Source organism: Balaenoptera ricei, chromosome 2 (genome assembly GCF_028023285.1).
Source record: "Balaenoptera ricei isolate mBalRic1 chromosome 2, mBalRic1.hap2, whole genome shotgun sequence".
In the NCBI taxonomy this organism is placed as follows: Eukaryota; Metazoa; Chordata; class Mammalia; order Artiodactyla; family Balaenopteridae; genus Balaenoptera; species Balaenoptera ricei.
In genome coordinates, this window is record NC_082640.1 from 66,011,168 (window position 1) to 66,032,829 (window position 21,662).

The 21,662-nt window shown below is 47.1% G+C and overlaps 1 long non-coding RNA gene across 3 annotated transcripts in view; it reads left to right on the forward strand.

The window, feature by feature from the left end:
• Positions 1-20,206, forward strand: part of LOC132359259 (uncharacterized) — a 57,544-nt gene extending 37,338 nt beyond the window's left edge. For 2 of the 3 annotated variants that reach the window (XR_009500782.1, XR_009500783.1), the window contains 5 exons: positions 15,842-16,115; positions 16,705-16,821; positions 17,785-17,937; positions 19,314-19,492; positions 19,869-20,206. This is a non-coding gene — a long non-coding RNA (uncharacterized LOC132359259). Of the gene's footprint in view, positions 1-14,845; positions 14,888-15,841; positions 16,116-16,704; positions 16,822-17,784; positions 17,938-19,313; positions 19,493-19,868 lie in introns of those variants that run through there. The other variant, XR_009500784.1, reaches the window with a different exon arrangement.
• The last annotated feature ends 1,456 nt before the right edge of the window (positions 20,207-21,662 follow it).

Below are 21,662 nucleotides of genomic sequence, written 5' to 3' on the forward strand. Positions count from 1 at the left end.
CCCAAGATAGAATTAGGCGTGCAAACAATTTACTGGGGGAAACACCTGCGGAGGATGAGGGACGAGGAGCAGGCAGGGGTGTGACACCTGTGAAAGGACAGAGGGCAGGAACAGGGATTGGACAGGAAGTGTCTCAGACCGCAGTGCAGCTCTAAGAAAGCGTCATTTGCCGGTTAGAGACCGCATCCTGCATGAATGGTACCAGTACTTACTGTGCCCAGCTACTGGCTCCTTCCCACCCTTGACCCTTGGCATTGCTTCTGTGGCCTTTTCAGACACCTCTGCAGGAACCCTGGACCACTCCTCCTCCTTTCTCAGAAAGCAAGAGAACGACTGAAGCCCAAACTCCTGCCTTGGAGCTGTTCAGGCCCCCAAGTCTGGCTCCACGGCCGCCATCCCACCTTAGTCCTTTCCCTGCCGCTGGCCCGTCACCCTGCCCAGGTGGCTGGGGTCTGTTGCCCGCTTAACCAGGCTGCCTTCTCAGCCCGCTTTTGCCCATCTGCTCAAGTCATCCTCCTGCCCAGAGTGCCTTTTCTTTTCCTTTAGTCAAAACTAAATCTACCCATTGCCTGGCCTGAGCCGACTCCCACTCCTCCCAAGATTTCTTCAGCCCCCACTGCAATTTCTGTTTTATTCAGAAGCACTGAGGAGTTCCCTGGTGGTCCAGTGGTTAGGACTCGGCACTTTCACTGCCATGGCCCGGGTTCAATCCCTGGTCTGGGGACTAAGATCCCCCAAGCAGCACGGCACAAAGGAAAAAAAAAAAAAAAAGAAGCACGGCCATAAATTAAGACCTCATTGCTTTCCAGTTGTTTCAGCTGTTATGATTATATTTCTTTCCTTTTTTAAAAAAATATTTATTTTTTCATTTATTTTTGGCTGCATTGTGTCTTCGTTGCTGCGCATGGGCTTTCTCTAGTTGCAGAGAGCAGGGGCTACTCTTCGTTGCAGTGTGTGGGCTTCTCATTGCGGTGGCTTCTCTTGTTGCGGAGCACAGGCTCTAGAGCGCAGGCTCAGTAGTTGTGGCGCATGGGCTTAGCTGCTCCGCGGCATGTGGGATCTTCCCAGACCAGGGCTCGAACCCGTGTCCCTTGCATTGGCAGGCAGATTCTTAACCACTGCACCACCAGGGAAGTCCCTATGATTTTATTTCTTACACTAGCTTCCAGGACAGCTAAGGACACGATTAATCAGTTCTCTGTCCACCATCTCTTCTTCTTTCCTTCTCATCCTTCCTTCCATTTATCAAGTATCACGTTTGTCAGTAGAAACTTGGTCACCTTCAAGGTCCCAGCTGCGCCCCAAGTTGGCAAGGTTGGAATATCTTTTGGTCTCTAACTGGCCTGATCTTGCCCTTTCTCTTCCCCCTCTGGGTCCTGGTGACCTCCAGCTCCCCTTTCTCTGGCCTCCCCAAATTCACCAGTATTCTCAGTGCCTGGATTCATACAGGGGAACCAGTTACTGGTTCCAAAATGTAATTTCTCCCTAGGGAAATTTTTGACTAGGCCCCCCCCAGAGAGTTGAAAGGATAAAATTCTAATGAATTTGATACGTGAACTGGACCCTGTACTGTCCAGTACAGTAGGCACTAGCCATGTGTGGCTATTTAAATTAATTAAAATTAAAATATAGTTCCTCAGTTATAGTAGCCATATTTTACGTGTGGCTAACGGTGACTATACTGGCCTACACGGATAGATTTCCATCATCACAGAAAGTTCTCTCGGACAATGCTGAGAGAAGGAAAGGCATTTTTAAAAAGCAGGTGTGAGGTATAGCAGGAACTTTCTTCAGTCCTGAATCAGCCCTGTTTAGGGGTTCTTGCCTTGCTAAGAGAAGAGCCATGTCTTTAAGGCTTCCTTGTTGAGCTGAAAGGAGGCCCCTCTGAGCCATTCCCAGTCACCAGAGATGCCCCTGTAGTGAGCACAGGCCTTGAGGTCACGGGAGCAGTGGTCCTGGGGGTAATGAACAGGCCCCCGGTCACCTCCCAGGCCTGGGTCCCTGCCCTCTGGCTCTGAGATACATCTCTGGATGGCCAGATATCTCTGGCCACTCACAGCTACCCTCCACTGCCTGCAGGAAGGGGGAGGCCTGTTCTGCATCTGCATCGGCCCGGGTGCAGAATTCCTAATGCACTCGGGAGTCGAGAGTCGACATTGTGCAGCAATTGGTATCAATTATTAAGCAGAAAGCCCAAGGAGGGTCTGTGGAGCAGTGGAGAGTGTGGGAGGGGAGGGGGCGGGAGACAGTGCTGGGCAGGAGGAGGGGGATGGCAATGGCGTGGGCACTGGGCAGAAGGTTCGAGTGCTGACCCTCCCACACAGAGAATAGAACCTCGGGAACGGGGAGTGAATGGTCCCCGCCCACTCCTGCCAATCAGTATTTGGGGGTGATGCTTCTCCTTTAAGTGGGCTTCCGATAAGCCTGAGTGTGCTCGGGAGTTAGACACCAGGATGCTGAGGGGACTTGAGGCCTGAGATGAGCTGGGAAGAGGGCAGGGCAGTGCTCCTCCAGGTTTGCAGGGTGGTCATCTAGAGCAGGGGCGGACACACTTTTTATGTAAAAGCCAACTATTTTAGGCTTTGTGGGCCTTACGGTTTCTGTCGCAATTGCTCAACTCCACTGTAGCACAGAAGCAGCTGGAGACAATATGTAAACAGATGGGCGTGGATGTATTGCAGTCAAATGTTGTTTACAGAGACAGGTGGCAGGCCGGTTTTGACCCTGCCCCTCATCTAGGACCTCTATCCTCAAAGTGTGATCCTTGGACAAGCACACCATCACTTGGGAGCTTGTGAGTAACACAGAACCTCAGGCCCCACCCCAGATCTCTAGAGACAGATCTGCATTTTAATAAGTCCCCTGTGCCTTTGAAGTTTGAGGAAAGAGTTTAAAGTTATTCTGGGGGGGGGGGGATCTGGTCAGAATCAGGAACAATGGGTAGAAATGGCAGGAAGTGAAATTTCATCTCAACATCAAGATGTAATTTCTATCCAACAGAACTGTCCTCAAAGGCAACAAGAGGCTGTCTCTGGAGGTAGTAAGCACCCCATCACAGAGGTGTTCAAGGAAAGGCTAGATAACCACTTGCTCGGGATGGTAGGGAGGACTTGGGCAGGATAAATAGCGTCATGGCTAAGAGTCCCTGCTGGGAGGCAAGCTGCCTGGGTTTGGATATTGCTTGGGCGAAAGGATGTCTCCCCCATCCTTATTTCAGATTCCCTGCCCATCAGATGGGGTAATCAAAATCCTCACAGGGTTGTGTTGAGACTTCCTTCACTTAAAGTACTGCAACAGCCCTTACTATACACTAAGTGCTGAGTGTTACTATAGGTTACTTAATTCTGTAACAGCTATCCATATTTTTGGTGGGATTGAGGACCAACCTTTGTATCTAAGGTCTCATCTGTCCAACTCTGAGATTCGAGGTGGGGAAGAGGGAGGTTGTGGGGAGTAGCAATCCTAGCCAGTGTTTTTTTTTTTTGATATTTGGTGTGAGCCAGGCATTATGCAAGCATCGGTTAATGGCTCTCAAATTACTTTCAGATACTTGTTGCCCTGGAAGAGCAGATAGATTATAATCTGTTGCTGCTCAAACACTCTGCGTGTTTCAGCTTTGGAAAGTCACATTGAGCCCAGAGATGAAGTGCATCGTTTTGTCATCAACAGATTTGCGTGGTGTTGAGGGCACAGAACTCCCTAGAGCTGGTCAAAGAGCCGCCTTGTTTGGACACATCACCAGCTCAAGTCTTAAGATGGCAGGGGGGCCAGAACGCTTGACTGCAGAAAAATAAGGAGACTGCTGACTCCAGATCCTATTCGTGTGGAGGCACCCAAAGATGTAATGTCCCTTCTGTCCTCGTTGTTTTGCGTTTATGATCCCCAACCATAGGTTTTCGCGACAGACCTTGGTTTGGATTCTTGCTCTGTCACGTCATAGCTGTGTGATCAGGGGCGAGCCTCTTGACCTCTCTGAGCCTTGGTTCTTTCCCTTATCAAAGGGACTGATAATGCTGCGTGCTTCACGGGGCTGTGGTGAGGATGAAGTGAGAACGTGTGAGACTTCTAGGAGCCGTACAGATGTTGGTTGTCACTTTAATGAATCCTATAAGCCTTTTGAAGTCTCTTCCTTCCCCACAGTGCTTGCCACATAATAAGGGGTTAATACAGACTTATCAAATGTGAGAGGAACGAATGACCTTCTCCTACAGAAGGGGAAGGAACTGCTCCTGGGGAGGGGTGAGGTGAATGCCCCCTCCCTGCCCTGTCCCCGTCCCCACCCCACGTCCTCAACTCCCACCATCATTTCATTTCCAGCATTCCTTGTGTGCTGCAGAAGTTTCCATCAGCTGGTGGCGGGCCTACCTACCTTTCTTCCTAGGAACAGCTTTGCCTTGGCTTTGTGGAAACCAACACAGAGTTCTTATCTTCCCAAAGAAACCTTTCAAAAGACAACACACTGAATTTTTTATGGTGTATGTGTGTGTTTTAGTTTCAGAAGGTGGGCTGGAAGGAAAGTAAAGATTGCTCTTTGTACCCAAGGGCAGTATCCAGCCAAGCTTAGGAGCCCTTTCTCACTGCTTTCAACTCTCCCCCATCTCCTTCCTTCCCTCCTCCCCCCATCATATAATTTTTTGGTACTTTTTGGTTAATTAATTTAAAGTGACGATAGTCCCAGATGAAGCTGTAAATTAGTTTCAAATGGCGCAGCCGGGCCACCCACTACTGGAAGATCATATTGCAGTGACAACATTAAAACTTGAACAACCCTCAACAAGGCGGGAGGAGGGGAATCCTAAAACCTCAAGTAAAAACACATTTCCAGCTCAATTCCTTGCTGCAGCCCTTAAGAAAGTGGAAACAGATGGATGGTGGCTTTGATAATGAGAGAGGCAATCAACTTTAGATTAAAAAAAAAAAAAACCACCCTGAACCCTACCCAAAAAGGATGAGTCTGACAGTAAAATCCCAGACACATAACGTTCCATTTAAGAGGCTATTGACATATTAGCCGGGAACAGAGCGGGTTCTGAGAGAGGTCAGTCCTCCTCTCCCGGAGCATTCTGCATTGTTCCCTCGCCTCCGAAGCCAGAGCACTCAGCCCCCTAATTGAAAACATTGCAGTATCTTTGGATGTTACTGATGGTCAGATTTCCCCTGGAAATCACTAAGTGTTCTCGGGAGGCTTGGCTGTTGCCTGCTGCCCGATTCTAGAGAGCAGAAAATACATTTCTGTTTTTAATTTAACTTAATTATTATTTTTTTGTGGTTGGGTGTGTGTGTGTGCGTGTGTGTGTGTGTGTGTGTGTGTGATTTTTTGAGAGGCGGGGGACAAGATACCAGGAACAAAGAGAAGCAGTTCAACAGTAAAAGAAAATGTTAAGTCATGAGATCAGGACTCATGCCTCGATCTGGCAAGCTGTGTAGCTTGGGACAAATTCTGACATTTCTTATGCCTCCATTTTTTGTCTGTAAAATGGGAGTGAAAAAGCCTGCTGGGCAGGTTCTCAGTGATGGAACTGGGTAGAGTGTGGGAGAAGCTGTTAGAATAGGAACCAGGGGTCTGGGGCTAATTTTTCCAGCTCTGCCACTTGCCAAGCCTGGGTCTTGGAGCCAGTTCCTACTGCGGGCTGACCTTCAGCTTTTTGCCTGTCTGACCAGGGCTGCCATTCCTGCCCTGCCCAGTGGCCAAGGCAGGGAGTGAGAGCTAATGGATGGTGTGCACCTGCTGGACTACCAGCCCTTTGTCCACGCCTGGCACGTGCTGGGCCCTCGATAAATCATTGTCGAATGAGTGAATGAACCCGTGAAGAGGCTTGGGCAAGGAAAAAGTAATACTGCTGCAGAGGGGTGCGATCAAATTGACTTCTCGGTAATGGCAGCTCTTCCTCTGGGGACTTTGTCAGAAGAGACGGACCACGTGAGTTTCTGTGATCCAGTAGGTTGCTTGAGCCCCCAAAGAGAAGAAAGACTCAAATGGAAAGAAATCTTGGTTTGGTCCAGAGAACATTTGCACGTTCGCCGGTTCAGTCCTTTTGGAAAATATGGAGACTTGGTTCTGATTCAAGTTTCTGCTCAGGCTTATTTTCAAAGGCTTTTTGGTAATATTTATAAGCATCATGGGGACAGGGCCTTGGCCTGTTTTATTCACTGAATATTCTAAGCATCTAACAGGTGTCTGACACACAGGAGATGCTCAATAATTAAGATAGAAGTAAATGCAGGAATCTCTCTCTCTTTTCTCTCTCCACCTCCCCCATCCCCACCCCCAGAGCCAAGATGAACACTGAGCCTTGACGGCTTCTGTACAAAGCGGTACTTGAGAGCCGTGGCCTTCTTGGGTGGAGAATTGCTCAGGACAAGTAGCTGATGTACCTGCAGAATTGCCCAGTGGGAGTCAGGGGATCACAGGGTTGGGGGTGGGTTCTGAGTGCTTGGGGCACTGCCATTATTATAATAGCTCTGCTATTATTCATAGCCTCCCTGGCTGCAGTCACGATCTCTGGAGATGAGCTTCTTGGGTTGACTGCCTTTTCTGAGCCCCGCTCCCTGCTCGGGGTAGTTCTGGTTTGAGAGGACGTTCTCTATCAGATGTTCTCCTCCAGCCGGGACCTGCTCCCTCCACCAGCTTCTCCATACTCTGCAGCCTCCCAGTGTGTCAGAATCCACTTGTGTTTCTGGTGAAAAGGTTGTTTACTTCAAGGGTCCTCAGGGATAGAAGGAGCAGCAAGTGAGAACCAGGGCCCTGTTGATGGAGCTGTGAGGGCTTAAAACTCATTCTGATGGCTTGTTTGGACCCCAGTCAGTGCCCCTGGCGAGACAGCAGCTGGATTATGTCTGTCGTGTGCTTGACCTGAGCTCTTGTCATCTCCTCTACTTCTCCCTTCCACCTCCACTTCTCTCCTCCTCCCTCCTTCCCTTCCATCCCGTTCCCCTGCCCATCCCCCCTCTGAAAATCTAGGGTTGGGAGGTATTAGGTTGAGGGGAGATCAGGAAGTCGGCTGGAAGGAATTCTTCCATACTTTATAACAAGCAGCTCTGGCAATGGCATGTTCCTCCGGCCACTGGTGGCCAGCCATGAAGAGCGTTGATCCCCTAGCTGTTTCTTTGACTGGACGAGTAGCTCAAATCACGGCACTGGGATAGTTTTGAGATGAACTGGCTATTGTTAGAAACATTTAGAAATGTCTCCCCTATGCTCCAATTTCCTCCTCTCTGCCAGTCTTGGCTCTAACAGCTGGAAGAAATTTCTCCTTCATCTGCTATATTCAGGCTTTCACTAAGCTCCATCAATTTTGCCTTTGAAATTTCTTTTGTTCCCGCCCCTTCTCTCGTCCCCACTGCTAATCCCCGAGGCCTGGCTCTCATCTCCTTTGCGCGCCGAGCTGCCTCCAGAACCTCTTGGCAGAGTTCCCTGCCTCTGGTCTCTCCGTCTTCCATCCATCCTGTACAGCCAAGCCAGACTCATCTTTCTCCAGCTCCTTTTGCATCTTAGGATGCCTCAGCTCAAATTCCCCAGGCTCTCCAAAGTACTTGGCATTGCCCAGACAGTTTTGCAGCTCCCTCTGCCTTAATTTCTTCTTGGAGCAGTGGCTGTATTAGTTACCTGTGGCTGCTGTAACAAATTACCACAAACTTGGTGGCTTAAAACCACAGAAAGTTGTCCTCTTACAGTTTCGGAGACCAGAAATCTGAACTGAGTCTTATGGGCCTAAATCAAAGTGTCAGTGGGACTGTGCTTCCTTGGGAGACTCCAGGGGAGAATCCTTTTCCTTGCCTCTTCCAGCTCCTGGTGGCTGCTGACATTCTTAGCCTGTGGACATATCACTCCTCTGCCTCTGTGGTCAATCTTTTTGCCTCTGTGGTCACATTGTCTTCCCCGGGTCTGTCTGTGTGTCAGATCTCCCCCTTACAGGGACACTTGTGATATACTTAGGGCACGTCTGGATAATCCAGAATAATCTCCCCATCTGAAAGTCCTTAACTTTATCATCTCTGCAAAATCCCTTTTACCAAGTAAGGTGATATTCACGGGTTCCAGGGATTAGGATGTGGATATTTGGGGGGACCATTATCTAGCCTATCACAGACTTCTTATCTATTCAACACTTCAACAAATATTTATTGAGCATCTACTATGTGCTGGACTCTGTTCTAGGCAACAAGAGTCATTAAGACTAATGATCATTTTCAGACCCATTCTCCTGCAGGGTGAACTACCCTTATCTGGGCTCTTTCCCTCCTGGAATGTGGTATTATTACATAGCGCGATCATCACATTGTATCACACTGGTAACTGTTATATACCTGTCCTCTTCCATTTCTATGAGCCCCTTGAAGTTGAAGCTAACTTACTTATACTGGTACTTAGGGCTAGATGGGACTCGGTGAAGGTTTGTTAAATCAATGAACAAGTCTCTTATTGCTTCCCTTCATTCTTCCTAAATATATTTCTAATTTGCTTGGATACTAAGATGGCGCCAATAATAATTCTGCCTCAGAATTCTATGTTTAGGGTCTGACCTTCTCAGTGGTCATCTCCTTGGGTCTGGGTCATGGGATGTAGCTGTTGAGGGCATCTATCATTCTCCTTTGCCTAGTCCCCAGCAGTGTTATATACCATTATTTATTTAATGCTTCCCATCAGTCATTTCTACTGCCCATTGGCTTTGAGGGGGATGTGGGATAGGGGAAGTGAGAACGTTAGAAGACTGCGGTCTGCATCACTTGTGGGTCACATTTCCTGAGGGTGTTTCTTCTTGGTGTCGTCCAAGCATGGCCCGTCCACATCCACCACCTCTGGTAGGACAACACAATCAGTTCAGATCTGGTAAAACAGTACTGTCTCTTTCCATTGGCAGGAGAGACAAATCCTCTCCATAGGGCCTTTTTCCACAAGTCCTGACATAATACAGAAGTGGGACAGACCCTATTAGGTACTGCCTTGTGCTGTTGGTTTATGACTTTGAAGTTGATCCCTATTTCCCTGCCTTAGGAAAGCAAAAGCGTATCTAGGACAATAAACCAGTGGTGCCAACCGGAGGCCCATGGATTTGTACACAGCCCTTGGAAGTAAGGGACATGGTTGTAGCCTAATGTCTAGAAAGCATTTTAAAAGGCAGTGTGACTCATAACTTCACACTTACTGTCTTAAAACCTTGGGCCTTCCCCATTTCAGTTGTCTCTGTGGCCCCTGCAGGCACTGGCATTAAAACCTCACTGATAACTGTTTCCTTAGCTACAGCAGTGTGTGTTGCTTTTCCAGGTGGAAAAGAATCTAAGAATAAAGATCATCATCATCACACACACACACACACACACACACACACACACACACACACACATCCTTGTAACTCTCTGGCCTCCCATAGAACCTAACAAAGTAGAACTTGGGTGATAGACACTTGGATGTCGATTAATTGTACCATGCTTTCCAAGCTGTGTCATTCACTCACCTCTTAGATGACCTTTGTTACATCCCTATACCACTCATTCTGTCATTTGATTAACATTTGTATTTAAGTTATCTCAAATGTTAGCTTGTATAAACTTATTTTAGAAGGAAACACTGCATCTTTACCATAAATAGAAAACCAATATCATGTATCATAAATAGAATGTAACTGTAAAAATAAATATACTGAAAACAAAACAATGTTATTTACCCAAAAATGGAAATAAACAAGGAAATGCAGAGTAATAAAAATCAAATTGATTCACAAAATCTAACTGATTCACAAAAACAAGATCCTCAGTGAGAAAAACAGAATGGCTTATGACCAGTCAGTAATAAGAGAATATTAAGCTTAACGTCATTTGATTTAATATGACCGTGTGCTTCTATGTCAGTTAAGTTACAATGTCTTTTAGTTTTGAGAGTGATCAGCGCTAAAAATTCCACCTCACATGCGTCCATGGTCAGAAAGGACACCTTACCATTGCCTAGATGGTAAATTTTAAAGATTTAATTTTTATTTATTTTTGGCTGCGTTGGATCTTCGTTGCTGCACGCGGACTTTCTCTAGTTGTGGCGAGCGGGGGCTACTCTTCGTTGCGGTGCGTGGGCTTCTCTTGTTGCAATGACTTCTCTTGTTGCGGAGCACGGACCCTAGGTGCGTGAGTTTCAGCATTTGTGGCTCGCGGGCTCTAGAGCTCAGGCTCAGTAGTTGTGGCGCACAGGCTTAGTTGCTCCGCAGCATGTGGGATCTTCCCAGACCAGGGCTCGAACCCGTGTCCCCTGCATTGGCAGGCAGATTCTTATCCACTGCGCCCCCAGGGAAGTCCCCAGATGGTAAATTTTCAAAATTAAAATGTTTTCATATGTATTTTTTGATACATGTGAAAGAATGTATGTATTCATCACTTACTTCATGTGACATTATGAACCATAATTATAAAATGAACCTACCCCCATCTTAAGAACATTACTAATGAGTGTGCCTTCCTCTCTGATTCCCATCCCTGCCTCCCCCTCCTCCCCTCCTCGGGTAAAGATTGTCTTGAATTCCTTTACATTTAAAAATAGTTTAACCACCTATGAATTTCTTGAACAGTATGTTATTTAGATATGCTTGAATATGAGCTTTTTAAAAATGCTGTCATACTGTCTTCTAGGAGACTGGATAATCAGTTATGGTGTGTGTATGCAAGGGGGTGTTGTTTCAAGTGAAAATGAGCACATGCAGACTGCATGTGACTACTTGGATTAACCTTGTGAGGTAACTCTCACTCTGCTCAGGCCAGCCCCAGCTTTCACGTTAAGTGGAATTTAAGGGTGGGTGAAATGAAAAGGATTCCCCTTCCTCCACCTTTCACACCTCAATTACTTCCTATGGAGAAAAGAGTTATAGCTGCCCGAGGCTGCTCTCCTTAGAAGGCCTGCTTGCAAAGTTGTCCCTTGGCTGGCAAGTGGGAACTTGGGTTAGGGAAGGGTTCTCACCATTCCCTGGGAAGAGTAGCTCACTCTGCCTAAACTGTCCAAACAGTATGATTCATGCTGAACGCCTGCCTTCCTCCCGGGAGTCAGAATTTTGGTACATGGCAGACAGACGTGCCTACGTGGCCAGCACTCCCTCCCTCCTTCCCCCAATAAAAATCACGGGCACTGAGTCTCTGATGAGCTTCCCTAGGAAACAGCATTTCACATGTGTCATGACAGCTCATTGCTGGGGAGTGAAGTGTGTCCTGTGCAACTTCACTGGGGGAAGACTTTTGGAAGCTGGGCCTGCTTTGCATCTGGATGTTGCCCCATGCACCTTTGTCTTTGCTGACTTTTCCTTGTATCTTTGTGCAGGTATAAATCATAGCCATGAGTATGACTATGTGTTGAGTCCTGTGAGCCTTCCTGGGACCTGTCTTTGGGATCCTGACACTCCTCCAAACCTTTTTTTTTTCCTGCACCACCCTGAGACCTCAATAGAGGGGCCTTGGCTCTGGGCTTTATACTTTGGAGGGCACTGAATCTCTCTTTCTCTCTCTCTCTCTCTCTCACACACACACACACACACCTCTGATACTTGGGATCTGGAGGTCAGGGCTGGCCGAGTAATCTGTAACCCTAAAAGACCAGCCCTTATAACTATCACCATTCAGGCCCACGGGAAACCCTTCTGCACATCTTTTGCCTTACATCCTGGAAAACGCATCAGATCTCATGAAGGTGGTGTGCCATACACTTCCAGCAATGTCAGAGGCAGGCACCACCTCAGAGAGCAGGAGAATCTGAGCAGGAGAAGTGCTTGGGTAAGAGAAAGGCAAATTAATTAACTTGTCAAATCCTTCCTCTCGACTTGAATGCAGTAGATTCTTGTATAAAAAATTATTGTTTCTCGGCAGTGCCAAACATTCATTTTCTTGTTTCTCTTCATGTTCCAATTCCTGGTTCTGGAGATAAGAATTAACACAGTGTTCACAACACTTGCACATGGATACTGAAGCATATTGTACTACAGTAAGCAGTTCATATGACTCTTAAATTTGTATATATATGCAGCTCCAGACATAGTATGTGTGAAGCGTGACATTAGGTCCTTACACTGGTAACTAGCTGGACACTGAATCATAGAATTGCAAATTGTTCTATTTTTATAAAAATATTTAATATCTAAATTTTCAAGAAATTAAAAAGTTTCAGCTTCATTTGAGTACCTTTGGTTAAAATAGTTTGTATTCATTAATTATGATTTATATTTTGCCTTTTAACTTTGGTAGCAATTTAAAATATTTTAGAAGAGAAATAATTTTTACTAAACTCATATTGAATTATAATTTTAATTTTTCCAATTTTTACATATATTTTAAGGTGTTTTAAAAATGAAAGTACATTCACAGTTATTCCCTTTGAATATACATTTTATTTTTTAATTATTAGATGATTATTGTCAGTGGAATAACATTTTGTGAAAATGAACATACTTGGAGATTTTGCTGAAGTGAAGGCAAAAAATAAAAGAAATAAATATAAAATAATACATGAGCTATGGCTCTCCTTATTTTAATACTTACCCAAATATCACCAGCCCATTAATGGAACAGCCAGATGCACCCAGTGATAATTAAGTTCATTTGTCTTCGATGGAAGACTTTCAGTCATATAGAAGCCACGACTTCATTAATTTTTTATGTCTTGTTATGATGCGGATATTTTTGTTGAGGCAGAGAGAACATAGAGCATCATATCTGATGTAACATTTGGCTTGTGATTTAACTTTTGCCCATGTAGACACGTGACGTGTAGCCCTCAGGTTCGGGCAGGCCTGCTTCCTCCTTTCTTTACACACAGCCCTAGAAGGACCTGGGTTCTGGTGTACAGCGAGTGCCCAGCAGCTGTGTGGACCAGGCCACTGCTGACTCAGTGTGCGTGTGTCACCAGGACCAAGGCCACACCAAAGCCAAGGGAGGGAAGAGCCCCGGGAACTTCCCCAGATGGCCTCTGTGGGAGGCCTGGAAAAGCTTTCTCCATGCACACCCTCCGGTGTCTACTGAGCTGAGAAGGCACTCAAGCTGCGGGCCTGGCGAGGGGTTTCAGCTTTAGCTCTGCCACCTTCTGGAGAGGTCACTCCAGAAGGGCAAATTTCCTGAGCCTCTTTGATCTTGTTTCAACATGTGTAAGATGGAAATACTCATTCTCACTTTTCAGCCTTGTTGTGAAAACTGGAGGCTTGTATTTCAAACTCATAGCACGGTCCCTTGGATGTGGCTTAATGCATGTTAACCCATGTTTTTGGACAGCGAAACTGAAGAAAGACGTTAAACAAGAGGCTAAAGTCATCCTGGTGGTTAGTAGAAGGAAGAACCCAGGCATTTTAATGTTCCTTCCATTCGCTGGGCCCTGATAACCCGCCGTGCTTCTAAAGCCCACATGCTCTCCTGACCACACCCAGGTTAGGAAGGATGCCTGCCCTGCGAGGTGTCCTGGTCTGAGCACCAGTTCACTTTCCTTGGAATCTAGCTCTGAGGATTTACAGCCGGGGTGGGCACACACTGGAGGTCCCCTTACCTGTAAGTTATTCCACCAGTAATTAGATTTCTTTCTACTGTGGGGAGCTAGCCTGTGTAAATTCACAGAAACCTGGGAACAGATGATATAAGGGTCACCGGAGCCCCCTTGCTGCCTAAAATGAAACTTCCAGGAAAATGATTTCTCTGGGCACATAAGTTACTAGGGTCCCGGGGTAACCATAGCTCAGGCTCTGACTATTCCCTTAATGCTGTGTTCAGTGATGGAGTGTTCATGGCCCCCTTGGCAGCCCGCTTGCCTGGCCCTGCTCTCTGAGTGCAAGAGCCTCAGTGACACCTGCTGTTGCCGAGGGAGGTGATATATGTAGAGGGAAGACGGGCAGAGGGGAGGGAAGACCACTCCTTTCCCAGCCCCTTTGCTTCCAGGCCAGACTGACTCAGATTCAGAGACCCTTAGCCCTTCCGGTGAGCCAGTTGGAGGTCAAAGACACTTTGAACCATAGCACAAATCACTAGTCGTTTGCAAGAGGATAAAATTAGATACCTAAGTCATACTACAGTAAAAAATTCCAGATGGATTAAAGATTTGTGCATTAAATATACAGTACTAACAAATTAAAAGGCAATATAGGACTATGTATGTGTAAGATTGTTCAGTTTTACCTATAATCTGAGCTGTCATCCTTTTCTAATATAGTTTTACAGATAATCTCACATATATCGTCTTACAAGTCCAGGTAGAGGGCATATGTCATACATCTCAATCTCGATCCTTATATCTCTATATCTTGGGGTGGGGAAGCCCTTTCTAAGTCTGGCACCAAATCCAGAAGTCAAAAAAGAAAAATTTGGCATATTGGATCACCTAAAAATTTAAAAAAGCAAAACAAAACTGTACCGTGAAAGGCACCATAAATAAATCAAAACATAAATACATAAATGACAGCCTGGGAGAAAGTATTTGCTACACATTCTAGCAGGAAAACTGTAAATATCTATACTATAGCGAGTATTCCTCCAAATCAATCAGAAACAACATAAATGGACAAATGCACGATTCACACATACACACACACACTATACAGATGGTCCATTAAAGAAGAAAAAAATTTTAAATTATTTGATATCTAAAACTGGAGGAAAAAACATTGTTTGATCTCACTAATAATTAAAGAAATATGGATGAAGACAACATTGTGGCATTGTTTTCATTTTTGCCTACCCAATTAAAAAGATGGATAGCCTTCAGAACTGGTGAGAGTGAAGAAACGAGCTCGCACACACTGTTGGCGGGAATGAAAATCCTCACAACCTTTTTGAAGGTAATATCTCAATAGATATATAAACTTAAAATGTTCTTACTGAATAACACACCGATCTCTCCTCTAGGAATTTACCCTCCCAAACCATGGCATGAATGAGTAAAGATGTAAGTACAAAGGCATTCGTTGTACCATGGCTTACAAGAGCAAACATTTGTACAAATTTAAATTTCCAAGGCAGAGCATGGTATATCTGTGTAGTGGAATCCTCTTCAACTCTTAACAAGAAGGTAGATCCGTGTAGTAGGAGGTAACATTTTTCTGAGCATTTGCTAGGCGCTGTTTTGAGTGCTTCCCATCATGACCTTGTTTAACTCACCCAGCTCTTCATAAAGTAGACGATGTTGTCATCATCCACACATTGTAGAAGAGGCACAGAGAGGTTATTAACCTCCACAAGATCACACAGCTGTGAGAAGTCAGAGCTGGTATTTGAGCCGGGCAGTGAGGTTCCTGAGACACCAACCAGGGAGGAGGGGTCACTGATAAAAGTTGTGTTAAGTGATAAAGCAAGTTGCAGAAAAATATAGCATAACTACATTTTGGTGAAAATACATGTGACTATATATATAATATGTACTATTTATATGTATGTTGCATTACAATAATTATGGAAAGATTAATTTGGTGGGAGTGACTGAAGGGGCAGATTTATTTTCTTCCGAAAAAGTGGTGGGATTAAAAAAATAAAACTAGCTGCTTAGTTCCCTTCTGTTTTTATTTTTATTTTATTACCTATGCCCCCTTGACTTGCATGAAATAAAAATGGCCCAGTCTGGTAACAAAAATACATCCTTGAAAAATAACATATCCTCTTCACACCAGTAATAAAAAATCCCAGTTTGGGAAATACAGCTTTTGATAGTTATTATTTAGCAGTAGATAAATTACTTTAAATAAAGGCTTTAAAAATGATTTAAAAGGTAGTATGTCATCGTCGTAGAAAAGGTGGAATTATAGAGCTGAGAGAGTGAACTGGTCATCTAGTGGGTTCCAGGAAGCTGGGACCTCCTGCTCCGTGGTTCATGCTGCATTTATTTCTCTCTTTGTTTTCTTCCCAGCATCCTGTTTCCATGACATCCTACTCCAATCCCCCAAACCCAGAGCAAGCCTGGTCAGGGGTGGAGAGTCACCATGAAGTTGAAGAGCCCCGACCCAACCAAGCGATGTCACAGGGGCTGGTCCAGGATGGAGATCCTGTCCATTTGCTGGTGGCCAGAGTCTTAGGGTCACAAGGCCTCCAGCTGCTTGACTCAAAAGGGCACCCAGGACACAGCAGGCACTTGGGCTCTGTGGTTCTCAGTCTGGGGTGATCTTGCTTCCTGGGGACATCTGGTAATGTCTGGAGACACTTTTAGTTCTTACCACTGGGGAGTGGGTGCTACTGGCATCCAGGGACGAGTGGGCAAGGAAGGCTGCTGAACATACTACAGACCAAGAATTACCCAGCCCCAAATCTCCATAAGGCTGAGATTTCAAAACCTGCCCGGCATTAGATCCCCTGGTCTGTCTTGCAGCAGGAGGGATGGGGTCCTGAGGGTCCCACCTGTGGAAGTTCCTTGGCCGGTATGCCCCTGTTCTAGAGGAGAGGCAGATTTCTCCAAGGCCAGGTGGAGAGAACCAGCCCAGTGCACCCCAGGCGCTGCATTTCCCGGGAGCTGGGAGGAATTAAGTTATAACATACGGACTAACATTGATACAGTGTGTGACAGGTGACAGAGTTCTTCCTCTGTGCTGGGGTTCAGTACAGACTGGGGTCCTCTGCACTGCCCCCCATATTGTTGGGGTCATGGACAGGTTGGGGGGAAGGGGAAAGACTACATCTGCTTCTCATTCTCTCATGAAATGAGTTCCTTGTCATAAACTCCCCACAGTCTCCCTTTGATCACAGCTCTGACAGTTCAAACCCTGCATGCTATTCCAGGTTCCACTTATGGGTAGGAGACCTTCCCCAGCAGATGTGAAGGCAAACATATTCTTTCTCCCCATGCTGTGGTATCCTGGAGACCGGTGAGCTGGAGCTAGGATGCCATGACATCAGGTGGGTTAAGTGTGGGCTTCACGTACCCGATACGTATCATATAAGCTTGGAGGGAGGGTGGGCAGCAAGGGCTGGCCCGGGAGGCTGGGCATTCGGGAGACGGACAGGGTTCCATGTGTCAGGCACTTCGCATATGTTATTCACTTGCTTCTCATGACAACTCCTTGAAATGGGTTTTATGATCATATCTATTTTTTAGAGGAGGAATTCAAGCTCAGAGAGGTTAATTAACTCGGCCAAGCTCATGTAACTGGAAAGTTGAGCTCCTGGAAAGGGTGCGGGGAGCTCCCTGGGCCATCATGGGTTCTGCAAGGGCGGATGAGAACTGGACAAGTGTAGACTGGCAGGAGAACCATGGCCCTGGGACAGGTTTGTCCTAGGTTCGTGGGCACCGTCACCATGCCATGCAGCAGGGCAGCTTCGGGCTGGGATGAAGACGTGGGATCACAGTGGCCACTGGACAGAGCGTGGCCTCTCTGGGAATTGGAGGAGGCAGGGTGCAGGGAACCGGAAATGATCAATAGAGGGCAGAGGCCACCAGGATGGGTGCTTAGAAGGGCCTGCGGACCAGAATAGGAGTGGAAATACTCTGAAGGGCTGAGAGGTACTCTTCACTGCATCACGTGTGTGCCCTGTGACGGGGAAATGGGGTGTCCTGTGTTAAACAGCACGTGACTCCCTGGGGAGCACCTCCCTTCTGTTGATGTCTGTGGTTTAATGCACTAGCTTCTTGGCTCCTTTGAGTGATTTAGAAAAAGTGCCCCTCTGGATGGGTGCATAGTTCAGAGCTTGGGCTGGATGTCTGCCCCTTTAGTCAGGTGCTGATGGAGGACAGCTGTAGAGGAGGTCCACAGACCGGGCCGGGCGTGCGTGACCAGACAAGAGGAACCACGGAGGGTGGGTCGCTGCGTCCAGGCCTTCAGGCGGGCAGGGACTAACTCGTACCTGCATCTGCATGTACAGCTCCTGGACCTGAGCTGGCACAGAGCCTGCCCAGGCAGTGTTTGCCGAGAGGATGAATAAAAGAGGGTCACCTTCCTTTTGACTCCTTGGGGTGAGTCTTCAGCCTTCTTTGGAAGAAGATTTGGAAGTGAGGAAGAGAAAGCTATGGGTCAGGTAAGATGGAGGGGGGAAGCTTGACTCATTATGTCAACTTCATAGCAGATGCTTTTGAATCCTAAAAAAAATAATAGCTGAATGTTATTGAGGGATGGGTTACCAGGAGCCAGCCACGGTGCTCACCCTTCTGTGATGGGCAGTTTTCTATGTCACTTTGCCTAGGCCTGAGTTTCCAGCTATTCAACCAAATGCTAATTTAGGTGTTGCTGTGAAGGTAGATGTCATTAAAGTCCCAAACCAGCGACTTTAAGTAAAGGAGATGATCCTAGGCAAGCTGGGTGGGCCTGATTCAATCAGTTCAAAGGTCTTAAGAGCAGAGCTGAGGCTTCCCTGAAGGAGAAGAAATTCCGCCTGGGGCCTGCAGCTTCAGCCGGTGTCTCAGTTCCAGCCGGCCCTTCCTGACGGCCTCCGAGTGGATTTCAGACTCACCCAGCCAGCCCCACAATCACATAAGCCAATTCCTTGCAACAAACCGCTTAGTGTATATCTCCTACTGGTTTTATTTCTTTGGCTGAACCCGGACTAATACACCTTCATATGGATCAATTTATCTAATCCTCGCAAGAACCCTGTTAGAGTTATTATTATTATTCCCATTTTAAACTGGAGCCCAGAGAAGGCAAGCTGTGCCAGCAAGCAGTGAAGCCAGGATTCAAACCGCAAGCCTTTCTCCTCCAGGGCCCAAGTTCTCAACGGCTACCCCGGAGAATCTCAGGGAGTGAGTCATGTCAATAGCAGCCCGTGCTGGATAGCTGACAGGCTTTAAGATGGGCCAGGCAGTTGTGATGAATTGGTTGGGACGATGTTGTAAGGGAGAGGGTGGCCGCTACCAGAGCAAGTCACCACAGCAGTCGGCCCTGGGGGACACACACATCTCGATGTCACCTTCCAACAGCAGTCTGTCCTTTCCTCGGAGCTCCCTGACATTCTGAGTGTGCACAGAATGTTCCCTCAACCTTGTATTTGCTTGTATTTTGTTTTAGAGTTACCCTCTGGTGGTTGGTTGGTTGTTTTCTCGCAGGGCTGAGCTTATTAAAATTCCCTGAAATGTTCACCGTCAGTCCTCTAACCTGAGCTCTTTCCTCTGATTCATTCATTCATTCAAAGTGACATTGAGTTACCCTTCTTAACAAAGCAGCCCCAGCTCGCCTGGAAGAAGAAAGTTAGGTGTTGGCTCAAAAGGAATTCAGGGGCATCCGATGATTTGGCAGGTGCTCCCTGGCTGTGCACATGCCACACCTGGGTGAAAATTACCCCTCCAGAGTAGCAAGTTAAAGAAAAACCTTTGGGTCCAATGTTTGGGGTGCTGATTTGCCATAGTTTAAAATCATGGAATAGACGTCAACTGCATTTGATTTGTCTCCACGTAACAGCTCAGACTCTGGATGTCGACCACCTCTGCTCCCTCCCAGTTCCCCTGCCCGAGGCCCTGCAGTCCTGAGGGGGGCTGAACACGAGCAGACCAGGAGCTGGAGGATGGAATGTGTCCCATTCTAGCAATGCCTTTCGGAAAATGCAGAGTGGAACACAAGCTGAAGTAGTTGTGTGTGAGGTGGGTGTGGGGTGTGTACACGTGTGTGTACGCTTCTCTGTGTCAGAGGAGGTGTGGGCAGCGGTTAGAATGAGGGTGGCTTGATAATGAGCAGGGACTGGGTATTTGTCCCAGCCTGAGGGGTAAGGTTTGAAGCCATGGGACAAAACTGGGCTCTGAACTCATGGGGCCTCCAGGAGCGTGACTGAGGACAGAAGGCTCGGTCCAGAGGGGGCAGAAGAGGGACAGAGACCAGTGCCTATGGTTTAATGACAGTTCCAAGGATTAGAGTATTTTCATTCTTTGTCTCTTTCTGTCTCTTTGTGTCTGTGTCACTGTCTTTGTGTCTCTGTCTCTCTTGTGTGTGTGCCTGACCACTCTTTTTCTTTGGAAACAGGAAAGCAATTGAGTGGCTCACAGAATCCCCAGGAAGAAGAACACTCGGACCTTCTAAAGGCACAGGGACAAAAGGAAGAACCACAAGCAAAATCACTCCCCAGAACTACTGCTGATGCCCTGCTGGCTCCTGGGTGTCACCCAGTGGCACTGCGGCCGTACAGCTGCCGGACCCAGGTCGCTGCCCAGACCAGAATCAGGGAGACCTGATTCATAGACCTGGCAGACCGCTGCTGGGAGACTTAGGGGTGACATGAGTCCTCAAAGGACCCACCAGCTGGCTAGGTGGGGTCAGCTAGAGACAGCTTTGGGATTCTGGTTTATTGCTGGAAATAAAAGAGACAATTATGGTCAACTCTTGTGCTGGTTGGATACCACGTGTAGACAAGGAATTTCAAACTCTAATTTTACCCTGGAACACCAGCAATCCCTTCCCTAAATTCCTCTAGAGATTTTAGGGCAATCTCTAACCTCTAGTAAGATGGATGGATTAGTGAGACCTTCCTTGTGTCTCTAGTTCATCAGGTACAGAGTCTTCTGGAAAATGTGTCGGCCAAATGGCACTGGAGTGGGAGAGAGGAGAAGGGAAAATCAAGGACAAAAGATACTGTGAAAAATGGAGATACTGGAATCTTCCAGCTGTAGATCCCTATTTGTTTGTTTATACTTTGGGCCATGGGGCTTTTTTTTTAAGCTGAGACCTTGACCTTCAGGAGCAAGCTGCCATGGCCCTCAAAGGTGGGGAGCAGTGATGGTGGAGTGGGTGACATCCAGAAGAGGAGGTCCCACCCTCTCACTGCAAGCAGGTTGCTATATTTTTACTGTGGCCAGTTAGAACCTGCTCTGCGAGGGGAAACTTCTAAATCCTGGGAAGTGAGTGTCTCAAGGTCTCATCCAGGAAGAATAGTCTGACCCTAGAAGAACAGGTGAGGGGTGATCTCTCTATTTCTCAGCCAACTTCTAGAAGATGACAGAGAGGGCCAGCAGTGAGTTTAGCCTCATGGAAATCACAGGCTTTGCAGCCTTTGGGATATGTAGACTCTCTGGCTTCCTTCTTCTTTGTACCAGAAAACCAGACCTGCTTCCGCCAGGCTTGGGGCTGCAAATGGAACCTCTGGGACCAGAGCTAAGAGGAGAGACAGCCTGAGACCCGTGGCCTCCTCATCACGGGGAGAAGTGGCTCCTGACCAGTGAGAACTGGCAGTGTCTGGGATGGTGTGTATCAGTGTGTATGTGTGTGTGTGTGTGTGTGTGTGTGTGTGTGTGCACGTGCACATATATAAACGTGTGTGTGTGTTTTAGTCAGGGGCAGAGTGGAGGTTGGTCCCCTGAATGCCTCCTCTTCACATCCTCCAAGGGAGAAGGGCCATTCTCCTTGACTCCTGGGAGCTGCAGAATATTGGAGAGAACACGTTTGCCCAGAACAAAGCAAAACCCTCAAAGGTTCTTTCCTATCTCTGATTCTAGAAAATTACCTGCCCTTTCATCCACTTCTCACATTCACGGCCTGTCTATGTCACCGTCATTTTCCACCTCCTGGCATTTCAGCGCTCATCCTTTCTCTTTTGTGTCTCCGTCTGTCCAGGCTGGTTTGCATCTCTTTGTCTTTGCAGGGTCTGCATCCCTGCCTCTGTCTGTCCCTCCCTCCGCCTTGGCCGGCTTCTCTCTCAGCTGTCGCTTTTCTCTCCTCTCCTCCTGGCTAGCGCTGAGCAAGTGGCTGTCGGCCGTCCCTCGCTAGAGCCGAATCCCAGAGAAAACCAGTGTTGGAGCTGATGAGTGATTTTGGCTCCCCGTC